Raw genomic sequence first — 21,037 nt, 5'->3', positions numbered from 1 at the left:
AACTTATCTAAGACTAATCTCCTGTGGGCAGCCCTCCAGGAAAGGAGGAGAGGAGGAGGCTTTCTGTACTGCCCCATGGGAACTAGACATGGCCCAGTGTTTAAGGCAGTAAATTCTAATCAACCTAACACTTGGCCCCTAGCTTTCCATCATTCCAGGGAAGGTGTAGTACTTCCCCAACAGTGAACACTGACATGATGTTCCTGCCACTTGCTCCCATATGAAAAACCACAGGCTTGGTCTCTAAAAATGCAGACCATGCTAAGAAAAATGTTATGTTTCCACAATCATGTACTTTGAAACCGTACAGTTCAAGGTTCCACACTCTTTTCTGTCATCTGACAGTCAATTTATTAGACCTTCATGGGTTGCCCTAGAATGCCACGGACAATGCAGGATTGTATTCCTACTACTACTGCTTATGTCTCCATGAATATCTTCTTGGAAATGCTACTTCAGGAGGTATGAAGTGTGTGCAGCTGGCCTGTTCTCCTGTCAGTATTAGAGATGAAAAATAGGTAGAAGAGAATCTGAGGAAAGGTTCTGAAGACAAAGCAAGAACACAAACAGATGAAACTTGGAAGTATGAGAGAATATTACAAGACTACTCTAGATACAAAGAACAGACAAAAGACAGTAGAGAAATAAATTCTCAGCAAAACAGTGCCCCAAATTTCCCAGAATGGAAGGCCATACATTTCCAAATTAAATAAGCCCACTGAGTATCAATTAGAAAAGAGAAAATTAGATTCTATACTAAATCACAATACTGTGAGATGTCACTTTAGATGAAGAAAATAGCCTGTGTCTACAGAGAGACAGAGAAAAATAAACACAAAAATAGGTAGCATGCAAAGGAACAGAAATTAGAATTATTTCAGATTTCTTCATAGTGATGCTGGAATTTTGAGGACAGTGGATCAATCATTTCAAAATTCAGAATAAAAACTATTTCTAGCCAAGAATTCTATTCCCAGCCAAACTATCATCATATGCGTGAGTAAAAGAAACTTGGAGAGAAGGAAGGTGTTTTCCAGGAGGTCACTGATATGCTTCAAAGAATGAAGGAACACATGAGATCCAGGAAGTAAAATAGACCCAAAATAGGGAAGAGATGATAGGAATTCCCAGGGGGATGGCAAAGAAACATCTTAGAAGGATATTCTATAGTATGTGCCTAATCAGTTTTTAAACGATTTTGAAAAATGGCTGAAAGTTTGGGGTTTGAATTAGTGACATGTATATAGAAATTAAGTAAACAAACAAAAAAATAGTAGGGAAATAAAAAGAGATGTGCCAAAAAATAAAAGAAATCAGGAATTGTTCCATTGTTCATTTGGGAAAAGCATTGCAGTCACAATTATGTAATGATGGATTAATAATCTAACTAGAATTGTGATTTATTCATATTAAGAGGATGGAGAATAAGAAGGGTACTATGTGGGGAGGGTGTGTGAAAGAGCTAAAAACTCATTTTCTGTAATAAGAAGTTAAAAGATAAAATGGAAGAATCAAGAGATCATAATATAAACATATTATTTAAAGATATGAAAACCAAAATAAAAATAAGCCAAAACAAAAAGCCCGAAGAGTTGAAAACAGTTGCCTCTGGGCAAGGGAAAAAGGAGAGCAGGCAGGTTTCCTTATACTAAAAATTACTTGGAATTGTTTCATTTTTTAGACATATTCCTTTAGAATTACTTCACTGTTTATTCATTGTCCATATACAACTGTGGGAAAAATTACAAGTGAGAAAACAAAATATTAGGTGGACATTGTTGTCCCTTTTCCGAGATGAGGAAACGGAGGCTCTGAAAGGGTCACACAATTAGTAAGTAGCAGAGGGGAACTTTCAGCCTGAATCCGTGGGTGTTAACTATGACAGTAGAGTTCCTTCTGCCAGTAGAAGGGGAAAGACCTATTATTTTGCAGAGACTGGGTGAGGTCATATGCTAATTGCTCTGCATAATACTACTAACTTAAGACTCTCAACAACTCAGAGAAGTGGGTATCCTCCTTTCATTTTACAAAGACAGAATCAGAAACTCAGAGAGGAAGTGGTGAAATCAGGTTGTTAAGGGAGGTTTCAGAGCTCATGCCACGGAGCCCATAGCACCATGTATCTGAATCTTGCCCAGTGTATTGAATGAGTTGGGGATATTGCCATCCTTTATGTAAGGTTCCTAAAGTTTTCTCAGTGTAAATCCTGCTTCTTTGGTCCATTGTTACTGAGTCTTGAAAAATTCAGCTCCAGATTTGTTTGTGTTCTTTGGAGGATCTGAGCCAGGAAAAATGCTTCCTGACAGATTTCTTGTTCTGTCACCTAAACTTTATTTAGGGGAATGGCAGTTTTCAGCTTGACTCACTACATCTCCAAGTGGAGATTCTGGGATGAGGCGTTAGCATTTTTCCTATACTGACAATGAAAAAGTATCTTAGTGCAGATGGAAAGCTGTTCAGACTCGATGTAAGATTATCTGTCCCAAGAATTAACAGCTCTCTTCTCCTAGGAGGAACCATTAGCTCAACTCTGGAACTGTGCAGCCTACATGTGGCTGAATAATAAATGATGACTAGTATATACCCCAAAGGACTTTCTTCAGAGAATCCGAGGCAGATCACAGCACAGAAACATCAACTTCAAACGTCCCAGTTATTCCATGATGGTGCAACATAGGGCAGCCATATGTCCCTCTTGCCCAGTCCTGGTTTACCTCTGCTGTCCCAGTCTATAAAGGCAGCCTGTTCACTCTATTTTGGATGAAAAATTGTATAACAGCCTAGTGATATTTCATCATTGCTTTCCCATTTGTATGCCGGCACAGAATCTATTGCACCCCTTACTCCTCTTATTCCCATGCAAACATTCATGTTACCAGAGCAGTCCTGTGTGATGGAGGCAGATAAGAGTGCATCTTACCCCTTTGTATTCTCTCTTCCTAACAGAGTATCATCCAGAAAACAAGTGTATGCATTACAAACCTAATGTATTGTTCTGCATACTGTTTTAAAATAAAGGCAACTTGACTTCCTAGATGCTTTAAATTAAACCAAGTTATCTGACAAATGACAGCACCCTTTTGGCCAGACATTATAGATAACCACAGGCAGACCCAGGTGACACCTTTTGTGGGCTATTGATTAAAAGGAGCTGATATCCATCTTTCCAAGCATAGAATAATCCTCTGGCATTACAGAAATGATGGCAATCTTACAGAGAAGGTTAATCAGATACATGGGAAATCATACCTGCTCCTTGGTAAAGTACAAGTCACCAGAAATCAATCACAGACCCCAGTTCCCCACACCACTGTCCCTAGGAAAACAGAATTCAGGGCAGGTGGATACTGGTTTGTCAAAAACCTAATACAGAACAAAACATTCTGCAGGTTTGAACAGTTTCGCCTGCTGAGAGCATTGATTTGTGGGTTTTATAATACATGCACAATGGTAAACAACATAAATATAAGAAAAAGATATAAAGTAATGATTTACTTTTTCTGCAAAGAGAATGACTAATCTGTCAGGCCTCAGTGCTGCTGCAAAAACACTGCTGGATGTTTGGCACATTTTTCAGGAACCTTACGATACAGAGTTAAGCACTCTGAGATGCTGCTATTGTATAAATGGTAGTGGAGGCAATGAGAGCAGACAACAAAAGAAACAGAGGCACAATTACACTGACTATCATTTAAAGTTACCTATTAAATACCAAGGGCTGTTAGGTGCATTACAGAGAGAATTGTAATTCTTACAACACATAAGACTTCCCATTTTAGAGAGGAGGGAATGGAAACTTAATTTGTCCCAGGTCACAGGACTGCTCAGAAGAGCTGGGGTTGGGATAGGAAACTTGGTTGTCACACAGCAAAGCCCATATCCCTTCCACTGTGCCCCAGTGAGGACCTACACTTCCCCCTGGTCTGTCATTTATTAATTTGATCAGCTGTTACTTTAATAATAAGAATTTGCTGAGGTCCTATAGGAGCCAGCAGGGTATAGGAAAAGGGGGCACAGGCCATAGGGCCTTAGCTTGGGTATGAAGTTTCCCCCTCCTAGTTTCCTCTGCAAATGAAAGGGCTGGAAGAGATGAACTCATCTCTTGCAAGAATCCCAAAAGGGTCCTTCCAGTTGGGCTTTATGAATCAAATATGAGGACAGATGATTCTAATATGCTATAAAAGGAGGCCTGGTTATGTGGTCTGTTCATTCATTCATTCATTCATGCATGCATGCGTGCATTTAAGAGACACAGAACACCTAGAATTTGCAAGGCTTGTGCTATATTTTAGGTACAGGTGAGCAGTTCTGATCCTCATGAAGGTTACATTCCAGTTAAGGTGACAGATAACAGATGCACCAGTAAGCAAAAACAAAAAATGTTCTTAGATTATGACCATATGATAGAGAATAATAGGAAGAACTTTCTTATTTTTTTTTGTTGCCGTGTGTGTGTGTGTGTGTGTATTGAAGATGGTCAGATGGGATTTCTGAAGATCTGAGATGTGAAGGATGAGGAGTCAGCCACAAAATGCAGTTAGGGTGTAGGGTGGTGAGTTTTAGCATACAGAGAAAAATTATCCAAATACCTCATAATATTGTAATTATAGTATGAATATAAATAACATGAAAAACAAAGACAAACTCACATGCACGTGCACACATTTGCACACACATACACACAAATACACCCTGCTTCTTATGACATTATCAGGACAAAAACAATAGAAAACACATAAATACACACAGAAATGAAGCAGATGTGCCTCACTTTCTAGATAAGAAAACTGTGGCTCAGAGAGATTATGGATTCTGGTCAAGGTCACCCAGGTTTAGAAACCAATTAGGCTAAAATGAAGGTTATTGAAGCCCACCTGGAGCAGACGCTACCATATACTGCAGCACTAAGGTTTGCCTTGGACAGTGTCCTGGTGGGATTGATATTACCCAGAGCACAACATACCACTTCTACCCCTTGTGTCTCAGCAACATGGTCTCCAGGTAATTGATCCAGTGACACAGCCAGCAGTGCTAGCTCACTCCATGTTGGCTAGGGGCTTTCACAGGAGATTTTGCAGAGGTCTCAGACTTAGAATTAGCAATCTATACAATAATGACAGTAGTAATGTTTAGTACCAACATTTATTATATGCTTACCACTTGGACAGATATCGTACTGAGCATTTTAAAGTTTATCTCATTTAATTTTATCAACATTTTTATGATGTAGGCACCATTTCTCTTCTCACTGTTTGCTTATCTGACTCAATGTCTCAGAGACAGCCGAGTATAATGGCCACATTGGACATCTACTTTTAATATTGGATTCTGATTCTGGGATTGCTGTTTACTAGCTGGGTACCTGAACCATGGTACATTGATTTTCTAAGCCTCAGTTTCCTCATCTCTTAAATGGGGGAAACAATACCTGTTTGCATTTGCCTCACTCAGTTGGGATGGTGTGCTATGTCAGCTAAAGTGGCCAGTACTGTTTTCCTGTGGATACTAGATCATCTCTTCCTTTATTGGAATAAATTAATAATAGAAGATGACAAAAACAGCCTATGCTCTAATCCATGCACAAAGCTATCAGTGTCATTTGTCTATAGGATACAGTGGGCATGGATCTGAGAGATCAAGAGTGAAAGTGTTAAAGAAGGACAGTGGTTTGGGGGCAGGGTGAAGGCAGAGGGATGGGTTAGGACAGGAACATGTTAAGGAAATACGAGTTTCCAGTAATATTCTAGCTCTTAAGCAGATCACAGGCCAACAGATAATTTTTTTTTTACTAAAATAATTCATAAGAAATCAAAAAAAAAAAGAGCTATAGACCCACCATTATTGGCTGTCCATTAGCTGAGAGTTACTTCTTCATCAGAAGAGCAAACCCCACGTTGTTTCTCATCACTTTATCAAAATGTGGTGAACTTTATGTTTGGCAATGAGATTGAAAAATGAACAATAATCAAGCAGGAGTCATAAATAGACAGCCACAAAAAATGTGACAGGTGCAATGAGAGAGATGCACATAAAGCCATATGGGAATAGTATCAAGGTAGCGATCAAGGAGAGCTCCCAGTTCCGTGACCCTGGAGGACTGAGTGGATGGCGGCGTGCACAAATCAGAGGGAGCTCAGGACGAAGCACTCAAGCTCACTGAGAAGAAAAGATAGAATCAACGGGGCAGAAACATGTTATCTGTGAAGCCAGGTAAGCAACAGAAAACACACATTGTTTGTAGAATACAGCCAATTGGCCAGGTGTGGGGCCTGTGGGTCAGAGAAGGAAAGGGGAGTAAATACGAGTGCTGGTGCTGGTGAACCCTAAGAATGGGTCAACCTCCAGGAATTATATCATTCCTGGATTTCACAGTTGTTACACTGACTTTATTGCTTTCTTTTCTTTCACTTTCTTCTTCCTCACTCTCTCTCTCTCTCTTTTGTATAGAAAGTAGATCATTATGTATTATTTTCCTTTTTAAATTCAGAGATGATTCATTTAAAATAAAATTCACCCCTTTAAAGCATACTATTCAATGGTTTTTGTGTAATCAGTATTTGTACAACCATAACCACCACTAAATTCTTTAACATTCTATGGCCTTACAAAAGAACCCTGTACTAGTTAGGAGTCAATCCTGTCCATGGACAACTACTGTTCTACATTCTGCTTCTGTGGATTTTCCTGTTTTATACATTTGACATAAATGGAATTAATGACATGTGGCCTTTTCATCTGGATTCTTTCATTAGCATCACGTTTTCAAGGTTCATCCATGTTTCAGTAGGATGTATCAGTATTTCATTTCTTTTTATGGATGAAAAATAGTCCACTGAATGGATAGACCATATTTGGTCTACCTACTCTTCAGCTGATATGATAGACATGTGGGTTGTTTCCACTTTGAGCTATTATGATGCTGCTGTGAACATCCATGAGCATGGTTAACTGTTTTCTGATACAACTACATAGAGCTCAGTTTTAAAGTTGGTATGTAATACAAATGTTTTCTGTATTGAAAACTGCCCTTAAAAATCCCACAGGAATGTACCACCTTGGAATCAGTAGGCTACCCAAATGAGCTGTTTTTCTCTCCGGCTCTTTCTCTGGCTATGAGCTAGTTGAATTGCCTGGCTCGTGTTTGGTGGCCATATTATATGAAATCCACATGCCATCAAACACTGGAATCCCATTCCATGTAGCGAGCCAATCACATTTAAAGAAAACATGAAGACCAAAGCATGCTGAGCCTAGTGTCCTTTCAGATCCTTGTCTCATGACCACCCCTCAGTAAAACTGCCTATAGCACTTACAACATAATTTTTCTCTTTTCTTTAGGGATAAACTGAATTCATGCAAAATAAATGTTCACACAATGCAAATCTCCTGCACATGAAGGATTTCGAGCCTGAGTTAGAGTACCTCTGGGTTGATTTTCTGTTTTGTTGAGTGAAAAAGAAATTGGAAATTGGAGGGTGTTTATGCTTTATTCCAACTAAGTACTTCTTTATCAAATCCTAGAACTAACTTTAGAATTGGAAGAGGCTTTAACTCTCTTCAAGGCTTTGCATTTTATAGGTGACAAAACTGCAGTCTGGAGTGATATGATCTAATTGTGATCACACAATTGGCGGGTAACAGAGCTGGGACCAGAGCTCAGGTGGGCAGGACTTCAGTTCACTGTACTTTCCACTAGATCGTAATCATCCCTCTATTCACAAAATTTAGAAAAAGTAGGTCATATCTTCCCAAGTTTTATATTATTCACAATCTTTATCACCTAGCATGCTGTCTACTGTTTTATTATTTCTGTCTCTTTTTTGTGCTAAAATCTCTCCCACACCCCCAATCCCAGGCTGGCTGGCAGGGAGTCCACAAAGATAAGTTAGCTAAGGGAAAGAGCTATTTGTTTCTAGTTTATGGCTTTTCCTTTATGGACAGAGCTTTTCCAAACAGACTGGTATGCTAATGATCTTAGCTGAAAGATGGCACCCTGATTTTCTGGAGCTGAATCTTAGCACAAATTTTGTCATTCAAACAGTAGTCAAATCAATTAGAAATATTTATAGATATGAATTTATGGGCATTTCATGTCCACTATTTTAGTACCATTAATTAACAGTCTCCCTATTTCTTTGGCAGCTGACAGGAATTCCAAGTCAGCAGCTAGAGAAAGCAGAGTCTTTTTAAAGACAGAACTAATTTGTTTCCTGGTGAGGGGTGACAACCTACCTCAATTTGCTTCATATTTCTCAGAGATACAACTTGTGTTTCCTTGTCCCAATTAACCACTGGCTGTTCCTGAGAAGATATTGTCCATTCAGATAATAGTTTCTATTCCCACTGATAACCTCCTGGTATAGATATGAGAGTGAATGCAGATTCAGAGTAGAATCTGGTACAGAATTATAAACAGAAAGATTTGCAACATGCCCTTCTCCAGTCTCCTTCTTCTCAGATTCCCAGCATGGTCAATTTACATCTCTTTAATAATTTAATAATTGGAAACAATCAAAAGGCCACCCTTTCCCACAGAGTGACAAGACTCCCTTGATGTTGCATGTCAAGTGATTACAGAGGGCCTGGCAGTATCATCAGTGTGTGATTTGAAGATAAAAGACAATAGGAATAATAACACTGGGGGCAGAGAGGGCACACCCCCCTTTAAAGGCATTCCAAGTAGAAAGTTTTCAACATGCTCATATCCAAACAAAACATGTGAAATTCGCCATGAGAGCCACCACTTTGCAATGTATGGTCTACAGCTGACATTTAAACACTCCTGATGCATCCTGCCCTCTTTTCTCTCCTCTCCTCACTCCTCCTTAGCCAGTGGTGGGCTTGGAGTGAAAAAAAAGGATTACTGTGTGTGCACCATTTTTTCTCCCAGAAGTGTGACAATAGCACTGAAGGTGGGTTGATTCTCTCTTCACTAAGTTCTGCAGCGAGAGACATCTAAAGTTGTCCAGTGGCACAGATCTACCTAATTTGGAGTTCAGCACTAGGAAGTCCACTATTGCTATGTACCTAGCCGTCTTCTCTCTTATCAGCTATATCTGTAACAAGGCTGACATCTGATTGCCATTTGTCTAACTACCTTGACTTACCTCTCAACAATTTAAAACTGAGGCATAGAACAAAGGTGCTGTTTATTAAACTGCCTCAAATTCCAACACACAATGATGTAGAAAAGAGACTCTTTTAATGGAATCTATTTTAAAAGTATACTATTCATAATTAGAATAATGTTTTCAACCCACATGCATTGCTATATGGAAAAATTAATGCTGGGAGGAGAAAAAGGGGAAAAGTTCACAGTAAGAAAATAAAAGTCAGCATGACAGAATTCAAGCCAGGGTATGCTTTTGCTTGTGGGTAGGAAAACACAGAGAAAAGTTTTTAAAACCATGTGATCCTAGAATGATAACATTTCAAAGTTGGGAGGTTCATATGGGTCACTGTTTTTAAATCACCCAAGTAGGCCATGCAAAGGTTAAAATGACTAGAACACATCCCTTTCAGACCACTCAGACCACACACTCCCACCTGACACGTGGATTCTTTCTGCAAGGTTTCCCTGAAGTCGACTGGAACTGATCAACATCAATAATAAAGCAATCATTAGTTTTAACTTTTGCGTGGTCTAACTATTTGAAACTTTTTCCTTTTTAGTGAATACAAATGTCCTTTGCTCCAGTACTTCCCTGCCCCTCCTCCCCCATCTATTTTGGAAATGCCCTTTGATGTCACGTGTAGTTTGATAGTTCTTTGCATGTTTGAAATCACTGACCGCCCCTCCCTTCCCACCCTTTGAAAGCCCTTCTTTGGCCTAACCTGCCTCAGTTTCTTCAGTTACGCCTCCTATCATCACATCAGCTGTCTTCCTCCAGGCTGATCTTTAATGTTGGTGTCAGCCTGAAAACAAAACTACAGTCCTCCTCTAACCATTTTTATCACTGCTACTTCAGCATTTTATTTAAATTTTCCCCTTCTAGTTTTAGATAGTCTATTACATTTGAGATTCAATTTGCTTTTTTACATTTTTTTTTTAAAGCACAGAATAGGGATGGATTTATCAATGACTTTAAGTCAACTAGGAGTTTTAACACACAGCCTGACCCTAAAACGTGACTCTCTCGATTCTAGAATTTAGGGCCAAGAACAAATTTTTATATTTGCCACTACTAAAAGTACTTTTGTTGTTTTGGTTCATGTGGTTGTCTTCTCAAGGTAATTCTGAATACTGATTCTGTCAATTCATCTAGTCCCTAAGGATTCGTGTGATCAGCATATTATCAGTAACATCATGTGTAGTGACACAAGACAGTTCAGTAGGAAAAGGCTGAGGAAAGAGGGCAAAGGGATCCCCCCTCAGCTTGACATTAACCCCTTACTTTGGGGTGAGCCATTTTAACCAATCCTCCCAACTCCCCTCCACCCTCCTCACTTTATCTTGACCACATAGGTATCAAGAACATTTCTTTTTTTACAAAGGAGTTCTGATGCTGATGCTATTTTGACTAGCAGGAGAAAGACACAGATTTGTAAGAAAATAAGGCTATCCCTTGTTTCTGGCTCAGGAGTCCCTATTGGCTACAAAAGATGGTGTACAGTAGGATCTTCTTGTGGTAAGACATTTATTTACATATTTGAAGACAGATGGATAGAGATTTAAATATATACACACACATACACTTATATACATATACCTATATGCATGCCAAGATATAATTTGGGAAAAAATATAACATATATTTGTGTGGATCTTTTTGAATGATGAGGTTATCTTTTTTCCTCTAATATTTCTATAAATAACATGGATTACCACATACTTAAAAATAATTTAAAGAATCCTATGCTGGTGACAACCACTTTTCCTTCTAAGTCCTCTTAGAAGATAAAAAATCTCCCTTGTAGTTGGTGTTAAGATCATTGAGATATGGTTGATGGAATCCGTTTTCTTTCTATTAAAAAGAAAATCAAAGTATCTGCCTTTCTATTGTCCCCACTTTCTGAAATATGACCTATAAACAGTGTTTGAGGGGCATCCTCTCTGGACGTTATTAGAAAGTCCTGGAACAATTTTGATGCTTCTGGTCTTTGGACAACAGTGTCCTAGAGGGAGGGAGATAAGTGTGTCTTGTGTATCTCTTGACCATTTCCTCACATTTGGACTGCATCAGTGTCCTGTCATTCATTCCACTGATCTTTATAATTTAATTTTCTTTGCCTTAACCGTTGAGAAGTGTTCGTACAAATAGCATGGGGACCAGACGTTCTACTTAAGTTGTGGACAAAGCCGATGGCTCAGACACGTATTACATCCAAAGGGATGTGGGCTGGGGCTTATGAAAGTAGATATGGAGGGGAAGGCACTTTTGATTAGACCCTTTAGATCCCAGTCTTTCAGGTAGATCCCAAGCTTTACTTATATTTATAAACAGTTCTACTCCTGAAGAGAGAGAAAAGGGAAAAAAAAGAATATGATGTTTTCCAGTTTGGGAAATTTTCAAAGTGGATGTTTCTAAACTTCAGTTAAAAATCTTGAGCTTTTGCACACGGCAGACGTAGTAGGAGGCTATGCACAAAGCCACGGCTGCTCTAAATGTTCTGCTTACATTTTTTTTTCCTCCCATAACCAGTAACCTACTTTCAGCTCCTCAAATGGCTGCATAAGAGAAACAACCATTTTAACCTTTCAGAAATGGATCTTGCTAGACTAAATCAGAGAGATGACGGAAGTGTTAATTAACTCGCTTCATCTTGGGCAGATTCTGTATTTAACCTAAAGGCTTTCAGCCTTTGGGACGATTTTCTTAGATTTGATCGCCTATGACTGATACAGAAATTCAATTATGGTTTGGTGGGGTTGCTCCTTTGGGAGAGCAATACCCCCTCCTGCCTCTGGCACAGAAAACAAATGCCAAGGAAGGAAAGTGAGAGTCACTCATGAATTATTCTGACACATGTCTCTCTTCTGGTTCAGGGTTTGCAATAGGACAGACTTTCCTTTTTGGAGCTGGGACCAAGTGTTGGCTTCCCCCACGGGACCACCTCTAAAGCACAAGGAGACAGACCGCTTAGAACACAGACACGCCGTTGCCCCTGCTGCTGGGAGACCATGTCCGTGTAAAACCAGCGTGTGTGACTGCGCATCATATTCTCCAACCATAGGCAGTTCCGGCATTTAGGAACAGAAGATCACAGTGGCTAATTTTTACTTTCTTCTTTATTTATTATGCAATTAGCCACTTAAAATACATTTCAGCTTTGGAAATTATAACGAAGAAAACATATCATAGCTGAAAATAAACCACATTGATTTTTAAACATTTTATAGACCGAAGAGCTCACCATAAACCATTTCTTTCTACAGTAGGGGAATCACGGTACTGCAAGAAGTAAAATGACAGATGTAACCTAGAAAGATATGCGTGAGAAAGAGATGGATTTTTATTTATGTATTTGAAAAATATATAACTTTAATAATGCTGGGGATGTGTTTAGAAGTGGTAGCTGAGGTAGGTCAGAGATCTATGCTTTTTAATATCAACTTCCTCTCGAGTAAGGATTTTATCACATTAGTAGGTAAATCATACTGATTGTAAAACAGCTGAAATGAGGTAATTAGTATGGTCTGTGATAACCATGAAGAATGAAACATGTGAAATTTCCAGTGCAAGCCAGATGGATATCTTCAATATATTTCTTATTATCTGCTTGTGGTAATAAGTTCCATTAAACTGAATCAGTACCACACAAGTCTCTTTGAATTGCCGGAAAAGAAATTAATTATGTGCTTCACGTTTAATGAAGCCAAAGAGTTATATTCTGCTTGCCTTTTTTGTTTGTTTTGTTTATTTTGATTAATCAGGATTCATTAGGAAATAAACCATTTATTTCATTGTACTGTAGAGTTTTGTACTTAAAGGAAAACATTTGGATTAAACAGGTTAAAAATCACTAGTAAAATGGTTTCATCTGTTCTCCGACATGTGGGAGAGAAGTTAAAAACCAGATTCCCTTTCTGGATAATTTTGACTGCAGTATCTAAACACATAGAAGAATTCTGACTTGAGGTTTTCTTTTTAATTTGAAGTGTTATTCACATAAAACTACAAAAAAATAATTTAATACTCATGTTCCCATTTCTAGAACTAATATAGTCTTTAACATTTTTGTCAACAGACCTCCAGACTTTCCCCTCTCTGAATATACATTAAAAATTTATCCAACTAAAATATTACCAATACAGCCAAAGTTCTTCCACATAACCTTGCTCCAGGACCCTCTTTCACAAGTAGTATCATGAATTAGTGCTTACGTTGAGCATGTATTTTTACGTTTAAACATTATATGGTGTTATTTCCTATTACTAATTTTTTAATGTATCACTCTACATGCATTATATTAAATGATACCATATACATTATACTTTAATTAGCAGGGGTATTTACTTATTTTTGTTATTACAAATAACAACATAATGAATATCTTCACAGGTCTACTTCAGAACCTCTAGAGTAAATATCCAGAAATGGAATTTCTGGGCCATGGAGATTGGACTATTATTTTACTTGTTTTCCACAGTGTCTTTTCCAATTTGAATTCCTACTCATAGTGGGTGGGTACCATTTTCCTCACATTCTCACCAACAGAATGATTTTTTAGATTTGTATCTTTGGTCAACCTTCTATATGTAAAAAATTGTACTGGTGCTTAAATATGCATGTCCCTGATTACTGGCAAGGTTGATATGTTTTCAAAATCTTGTTGGCCCACAGTGCACTTTCATACCAAAACCGAGAATGTGAAACTTGCCTTCAGCACAAAGGCCCTCCTATGGAAAGGCAGAGGTGGCATAGAGAAACATAAGGTTAAATAATTATGTCTTTCCTCTGGTCTAAGGATGGAGAAATGATGGGCAGGAGGAGTCAGGGTAGACTGGCATGCTATGCAATCTTAATAAACTTAACTCTCAATATGATAAGAGGTGAGAGGCTCTTTTTATAGAACAAAATAGACAGAGAGGCATCATTCTTTCCATGATTGATATTGCTAAAGGTACACAGTTTATTAAGTTTATCCAGTCCTTATTAAAGCTCACAGTAATGTCAGGGGAAATTATTCTGGTCTGTTTGATCAAGATCATGGCTTTATGTCTTTGTAGAAAAAATTCTAGGTTATGTTATACACTGTGAACACAGGAAGAATAAGAGACACAATTATCTACCCTTTCTTTAGGATTCTTAGTGAACTGTTGCCAACTTCTTAAATCTAACAGGATCTAATATTGAAATATTTGAGTCACTGTCCTTCTACCAGAGGACCTAACATGATTAGCATTTAGCACTTCTAACAACAAACTTTTCCTTCCTACTCTAGGTGCCTTTGGTCAGAATTTGTGTTAATCCTATTAGAAAGACCCTAAATTATCACTGAGAAATAATTGGTTCCAGTGGAAGATATCTAATTAGGTTGAAATGTATCCTGTTATAAGGGCCCTGTGTTAAAAGCATTTGTTGTGGGTTTGCAGCCAAATGCCATGCTGCTTACCGATTTCTGATGAATCCCCAAATATGGATAAAGCCTTGAATCATTTTACATAGAAGATACAGGCTTCAAACTCACTTTCAAAAGAGCTTACCATTGAATAGACTCAACATTATTGTGTTGGTCATGCTATGCATGGATAGGTTGATATTTTTCAACGTCCTGTAGTTAAAATAGATGAATTTGATGTAGTGTGCTGTAGTAAGGCTGTGGAAACTCTTTGGTGTTGGTAAGAAAATTTCCTTTCTGTACGCTATACATATGTATTTGATAGCATCTTTTCTTCTAAACATAAATAAACTTTTGATTGGATGGATAATAAGCACTAATTCTGGCAATGAAGGAATCAATCAAAGGTTCAGTAAGCCATGGGAGCATCTTCTCTTTGCAGGGTTGGAGAATGAAAATACAAAATAATTTGTTAGGGGTAATAGGGCCCTAATTAAATTTTACTGAGAACCTTTGTCTTTCAAAGTTCAAATTTATTTATTTTTCTTATTATGAAAGTAATTCTGTGCACTGAATAAAAAAAGTTTTAACAGAAAAAAGAGAAATCTTTTGACTTATTTAGTTATTAATAAATCTTAAAATTCTGATTAAATCAGTAAAATTTGTATCTAAGGCAACTTCAAAAGTAAACACAAAATTTTATTAGTAAAAGAACAACCTGAAACTCAACAGATGTGTAACTAAATGTGGAACAGTTCAACTGATCTAGGCTGACGACAGTGAGAAATTTATAAGGAGATTAGTGTCTTGAAAAACCCCAGTTGATAAGTTTTGTGCTTTAGGATTATCCCCTAGCCTAACCGTCTCCCAGCACTGTGAAGCCTCCTCAATTCCTGGAGAATCCAACAGAACACAGCATTCCAGGGTCTGCCAAACTGTTTACTTCTCTCTCAGCCAATGATTTGATTGTCTGCCTCTGGATTCTCAATGTATATCCAAGTACTGAGGTTGAGCCTTTTGATACTAGAGTGAAGCTAAGGTCCTGGGAAAGAAATCTCCCTACTGAGTCCAGCTTGTAATCAGACTCAAGAAGATGTTACATACAGACTCCAGTTGTGTGTATCCTGGATAGGCTACCCTTGAACCAAAATTTGAAGATCTGTATGGGGAAGAGAAAAAGTTATCCAAAGAAGTGGTTAGTGAGGTTTTCTTATGCAAAGGGTTAAGTAGTCAATATTTTATGCTGGTCAAGAGGTAAAACTGAGGTTATGATGTAGGTACTTAGATGGTGTCTATTGTGACTACTCAACTCTGTTCTTGTGCAAAAAGAATTAGTCAATATATAAACAAACAACTTAGCTGTGTTCCACTAAAACTCTTATTTAGGGACAGTGAAATACAAAGTTTATAAAATTTTCACATGTCTGAACATATTATGCTTTTGATATATTTTTTTAACTAGTTATGTAGAAACCATTCTTACCTCTGCATATCCAAAACTAGTTAGCTAGCTAGATGTGGCCCTTGGGCCATAATTTCCCAACCCCTGAAATTAAAGTTCTTCTTAAACTTTGGCGTGTATGAGGATCAAGTAAGGAGTTTATTAAAAATGCAGTTTTTTCCAGGCCTCTTTCCTTAGATTTATTAGGTTAGAGGTGAGGCATCAGGAATCTGCATTTCTGTTAAGCATTCTACTAAACTTTCATTTGCTAGGTGGCATGTACAAAGTTCTTTGATAAAGGACACGATTTCTCAAAGTATAGTCTGGAACCACCAGCCACAGAATTATTCAAGGTCATTTTGGATGTAGTACCACCAGATAACTATGATAATAGCATCATAACTTAAGGCCTGAATTTCATTCTGAGCTCAACAGGTGATCAACAGAAGCTAGGGTTGCTGTTACCATAGCTATCTTACTGAACTACATCCAAGACAGATCCTCTAAGTTGCTCTTCTCTAGGACTGCTACTTAGAAGTTTCTGTCATATGAAACCTGTAGAGCAAAGACACTGTGTCATGCAAAATGGCAATGCCTTTAACTCTGCTACAGAGATAAAAATGAATTAGTAAGTCCAAGATTGCGTGTAGCCTTGACCTCCATATCATTCTTAATGATGTTGATAATCAGAAAAGCATATCTTTGTGCGAAGGTCAAGTATTATGCTTTATATTAGGGTTTAGGGGTCTGACTTGAGAACTGTTCTTCCTTAAGTAAACAGCAAACCAAATCCCAAATATACTATAACTAGTTTAAAAAAAATAAAATCAGTAAAATTCAGAAATTCAAATGATGGGATGATAATCAAGAGCCCCTGGGTGCCTGGCAGAATTCTGCAGTTGGGAAGCCTGCTCATGCATAATTTGAATATTTATTCATGTTATGGTTGCCCGCCAGAGATTTATTTAAACCTCCTATACCTGCCATAGTGGAATGGTTCCCTCTTTCTCTCCTTTTACTTACTGACCCTGTGTTTGACACTATATTCAGCCTCTCTTCAAAACAACAGCGTGGGAAGAGAATAGGATTTCAAAAGTGTTGTTAATGATAGAATTACTGTAAAAGAGGTTATAGAAGATGTGTTCTGATGTCTGACCTTCACAGTGTTTTAATCAGACATATGAGGAGATCAAAATGAATATAAGCTCATTTTAAGGCCGGAGAACACCTTCTCTGATAAATTAGTCTCTTTGCAGAACTCAAAATTGAATTAAAAAACAGCACTCTCATATTCTGGGCAAAACTGTTACATTTACATTAAAGGTACAGGGCTCAAACATTCTGATGTTTGAATCAGTATATGACACAGCTCATGTGGAGTTCAGAATGGTTTTCTTTGCTTTTATCATGCTTCATGGGGCAGATTTCTAAATTGTATTTCTGTTTATATTAATATCCTTCTCAGAGACCTGGCGGTCTGGCTGCCCCTCTGCACACATTAATGGCAATGGAAGTAAAAACTGAGCAATGGGAGACAAACGTTCCCTCAAGTACCTTCTTACCTTATCCAATGTAACAGGATTGCTAACTTATTTGACCTCATGCTCATACCTACAAATCTCTGCCCCCTTTTCCTTCACAGGCCACCAGGCTCTTCCTGCTCCAGCCCTTTCCTTTCTCTCACCTATTAGGGAATTTCAGTGTTTGAAGTGTTCCATGTGCCTCGGCAAAACATGTGGTCAGCACAGACAGGCGTGTACTGATCCTGTCACACTTCCCTACAGGTCCTTTCCATAAATCGGGTTTCCCAATATTCAAAATGTGTATGGAACCACAAAAATCCCTGAATAGACAAAGACCTCTTGAGAAAGAACAAAGTTGGAGGTACCATGCTCCCTGGTCTCAAACTATACCACAAAGCTATTGTAATCATAACAGTATGGTGCTGGCATAAAAACAGAAAGATCAGTGAAACAGAATAGGGAACCCAGAAATAAGCCCACACTTGTACTAATCTACAACAAAGACAGTCTTCAATAAGTGGTGCAGGGAAAACTGGACAGCTACATGCAAAAGAATGAAACTGGATCACTGTATTATACCATACACAGAAATAAACTTGAAATGGATTAAGAACTAAATGTAAGACCTGAAATCATAAAACTACTAATATATATATGCAAATTTTTTCTGCATAGTGTCTTCCCAAGCAAGGAAAGAAAAGCAAAATTAAACAAGTAAGACTACATCAAACTAAAAAGCTTCTGCACAGCAAGGGAAACCATTAACAGAATGAAAAGGCAACATACCATACTGAAGAATGTATTGGGAAATAATATATCTAAAAAGAGGTTAACATCCAGAATATATAAAGAACTCACACAACTCAACACCAACTAAAAAAATAATCTGATTAACAAATGGATAGAGAACCAGAATAGAATTTTTTCCAGAGAAAGAATAAAAATGATCAACAGACATATGAAAATATGTGCAACATCACTAATCATCAGGGAAGTGCAAGTCAAAACCACAATGAGGTATCACCTCATTCCAGTCAGAATGACTACTGTTCAAAAGACAAAAAGTATCAAGTATTAATAGGCAAGGATGTGGAGAAAAGAGAACCATTGTGCACTGTTGGTGGGAATGTAAATTGGGGCAGCCACTATGGAAAAACACTACAGAGTTTCTTCAGAAAATTAAATATAGAAATTCCATGCAACCTGCTTCTGGTATTCCACTTCTGGGAATTTATACTAAATAATCTCATGTTTGGATATTTAATTTGAAGAAAACAAAATCACTAATTCAAAAAGATATATGTACCTCTGTGTTTATCACAGCATTAGTTACAATAGCCAAGATATGGAGGCAACCTTAAGTGTCCATTGATAGATGAATGGATAAAGAAGATTTGATATATATATATATATATACAATGGAATATCACTCAGCCATAAAAAAACAACGAAATTTTGCCATTTGCAACAGCATGGATAGATCTAGATGGCATTGTGTGAAGTGAATAAGTCACAGAAAAACAAATACCATATGATTTGACTTACATGTGGAATTAAAAACAAAAACAAAAAGAAATGAACAAACCAATGAACAGAAACAGACTCATAAACACTGGGAACAAACTGGTGGTTACCACAGGGGAGGGATGTGGGGGAATGGGAGAAATAGGTGAAAGGGATATAGACATATAGACTAGCAAATGTAAAATAAGTCATGGAGGCAAAAATAACAGCATGAGGAATATAATCAATCATGTTGTAATATCTTTGTATGGGGACAGATGGTAAGTACACTTACCATGGTATTTCATAATGTTGTAATTGTTGAATCACTATGTTGTATACCTAAAACCAAAGTAGTATTGTGTATCTAACAAAAACTATTCACTTAATATTTTTCTTTACACTGACTCACTTCTTTACTTACATATTTTTAAAAGCAGGGTTTTTAAATCATTGCCATTAATGAAAAACTAATATTTTCCTAACACACATTGAAAAAAACAAATTATCACTAAATTAAAAACAGTTTAACAATGAACTGCCTAAAACTATCTCATATCATACTTGGGGGTTACTATTTACATTTTACTAGAAAGAAAGAAATAAAGCATTTAGTTTCTTAAAATAGGTAGAAGTTACTATCTCAGCAACACTTATATCCACTCCCAAATACAAGGCAACCACAGAATCCTTCATCATGGTATAGCTGTAAACTTTGCACTGTTATTTGGTACAAGACAAGCAGCAGGAAATTACATGGATGAGTGAGAGTGATTTTGTCCTGGGGCTGGTGGTACCACTGGGATGGGAAAAAGAGGGCTTTCTTTTCTGCCAACCTTCTTGAGAGCTGAGGAAGTCAAGGCTTATGAGAAGGATGCTAAATCAAATATGGGACATAACTTGTTATTAGATGCAAAAACATCCCACTTAAACAATGTAGCATCTATATGGATTCTAGGTTTAGGTGTTTATGATCTTTCACACCCTCATTCATTTCTTTGGGGCAGATTCACTCTTCTTTACTAATGATTTTAATAGGTTCAGGGTGGAAACTTCATAAAATGTTCCTTTCAGTAAGATTTAGAATGTATGTATAGTGATTTTATTAAAATATAATCATCAACAACAATGAAACAAATACTAGTATTTCCTAAGTGTTAGGCACACCATGTTAAGCACTTAATGGATTATCTCTGTCATCAAAACAACCTTACAGGCAGACACTGCTCTTATCCCCACACAGGTTAATTATTTTGTCCAAGGTCACAGAGCTAGTAAGTGGAGGAAATGAGATTCAAAGCCAGATCTCTCTTGACTCTCAGCCAGCCTCTTAATCACCACTTAAGGCTGCTGCCTAGTATTCTCCTGTATCTCCATAACTAGCAAATAATCTATAATTAGTCCCAGCTCTGCCATTAACCAGCTCTGAGACCTGGAGGTACCTCCTGGTCCTCGCTCATCACTGTTTCCTCTTGTAGCTGAAGCCGCCATTCATTAGCAAAGACTGCGAACTGGAACTTTGTTTTATAAATATTATCTAACAAATCTTTTTCCTTTGCTCTATAAAATAGAGCGAATGCACAGTAATATGCCTGTGCTATTGCTCTGAGTGAATAATTAATAGACTGAAATAGTGGCAGTCAATGTAAATACAGATTTACTTCTGACTCTTGGACTTCCAGTCTTTGATCTGCGTAGACAAGTATGTTTATGATTAAAAAGGCCTCCCCAAATGGTACAATTTTTCCAACCTCCAATGACCCTGAAATATATAATTAGGTAATTTTTAGCTTTCTTCTCTAAGTTAAAATTGACGCAAATATTCCTTGTGGATATTTTTATTTGCCTTAGGCTATCTTACTTAGGAGCTACACAGAGGGAGCTACAAATGGGCAAGAAGGAAATAACATGTGACTGAGTTACATATATTATGGAGAAATAGGAAAAATGAGTAAAAATAATTTCCTGTTATAGTAGAAAGAACCAAGGCAAATACAAAATCAGGATTCCTAGGTTAATGTGCCTCCTCTCCTGGAGACCTTGACATAGTCACCAACCCTGAGCTTTA

At 37.6% G+C, this 21,037-nt stretch overlaps 1 protein-coding gene across 9 annotated transcripts in view; it reads right to left on the bottom strand.

Annotated features, from left to right (window-relative positions):
• CNTN4 (contactin 4) overlaps positions 1–21,037 on the bottom strand; it is a 927,209-nt gene that overhangs the window by 51,368 nt on the left and 854,804 nt on the right. The gene's annotated exons all lie outside the window — the stretch shown is intronic.

The sequence above is a fragment of the Manis javanica genome, chromosome 3, assembly GCF_040802235.1.
Source record: "Manis javanica isolate MJ-LG chromosome 3, MJ_LKY, whole genome shotgun sequence".
In the NCBI taxonomy this organism is placed as follows: Eukaryota; Metazoa; Chordata; class Mammalia; order Pholidota; family Manidae; genus Manis; species Manis javanica.
This window is presented reverse-complemented; position numbering and strand designations above follow the sequence as displayed.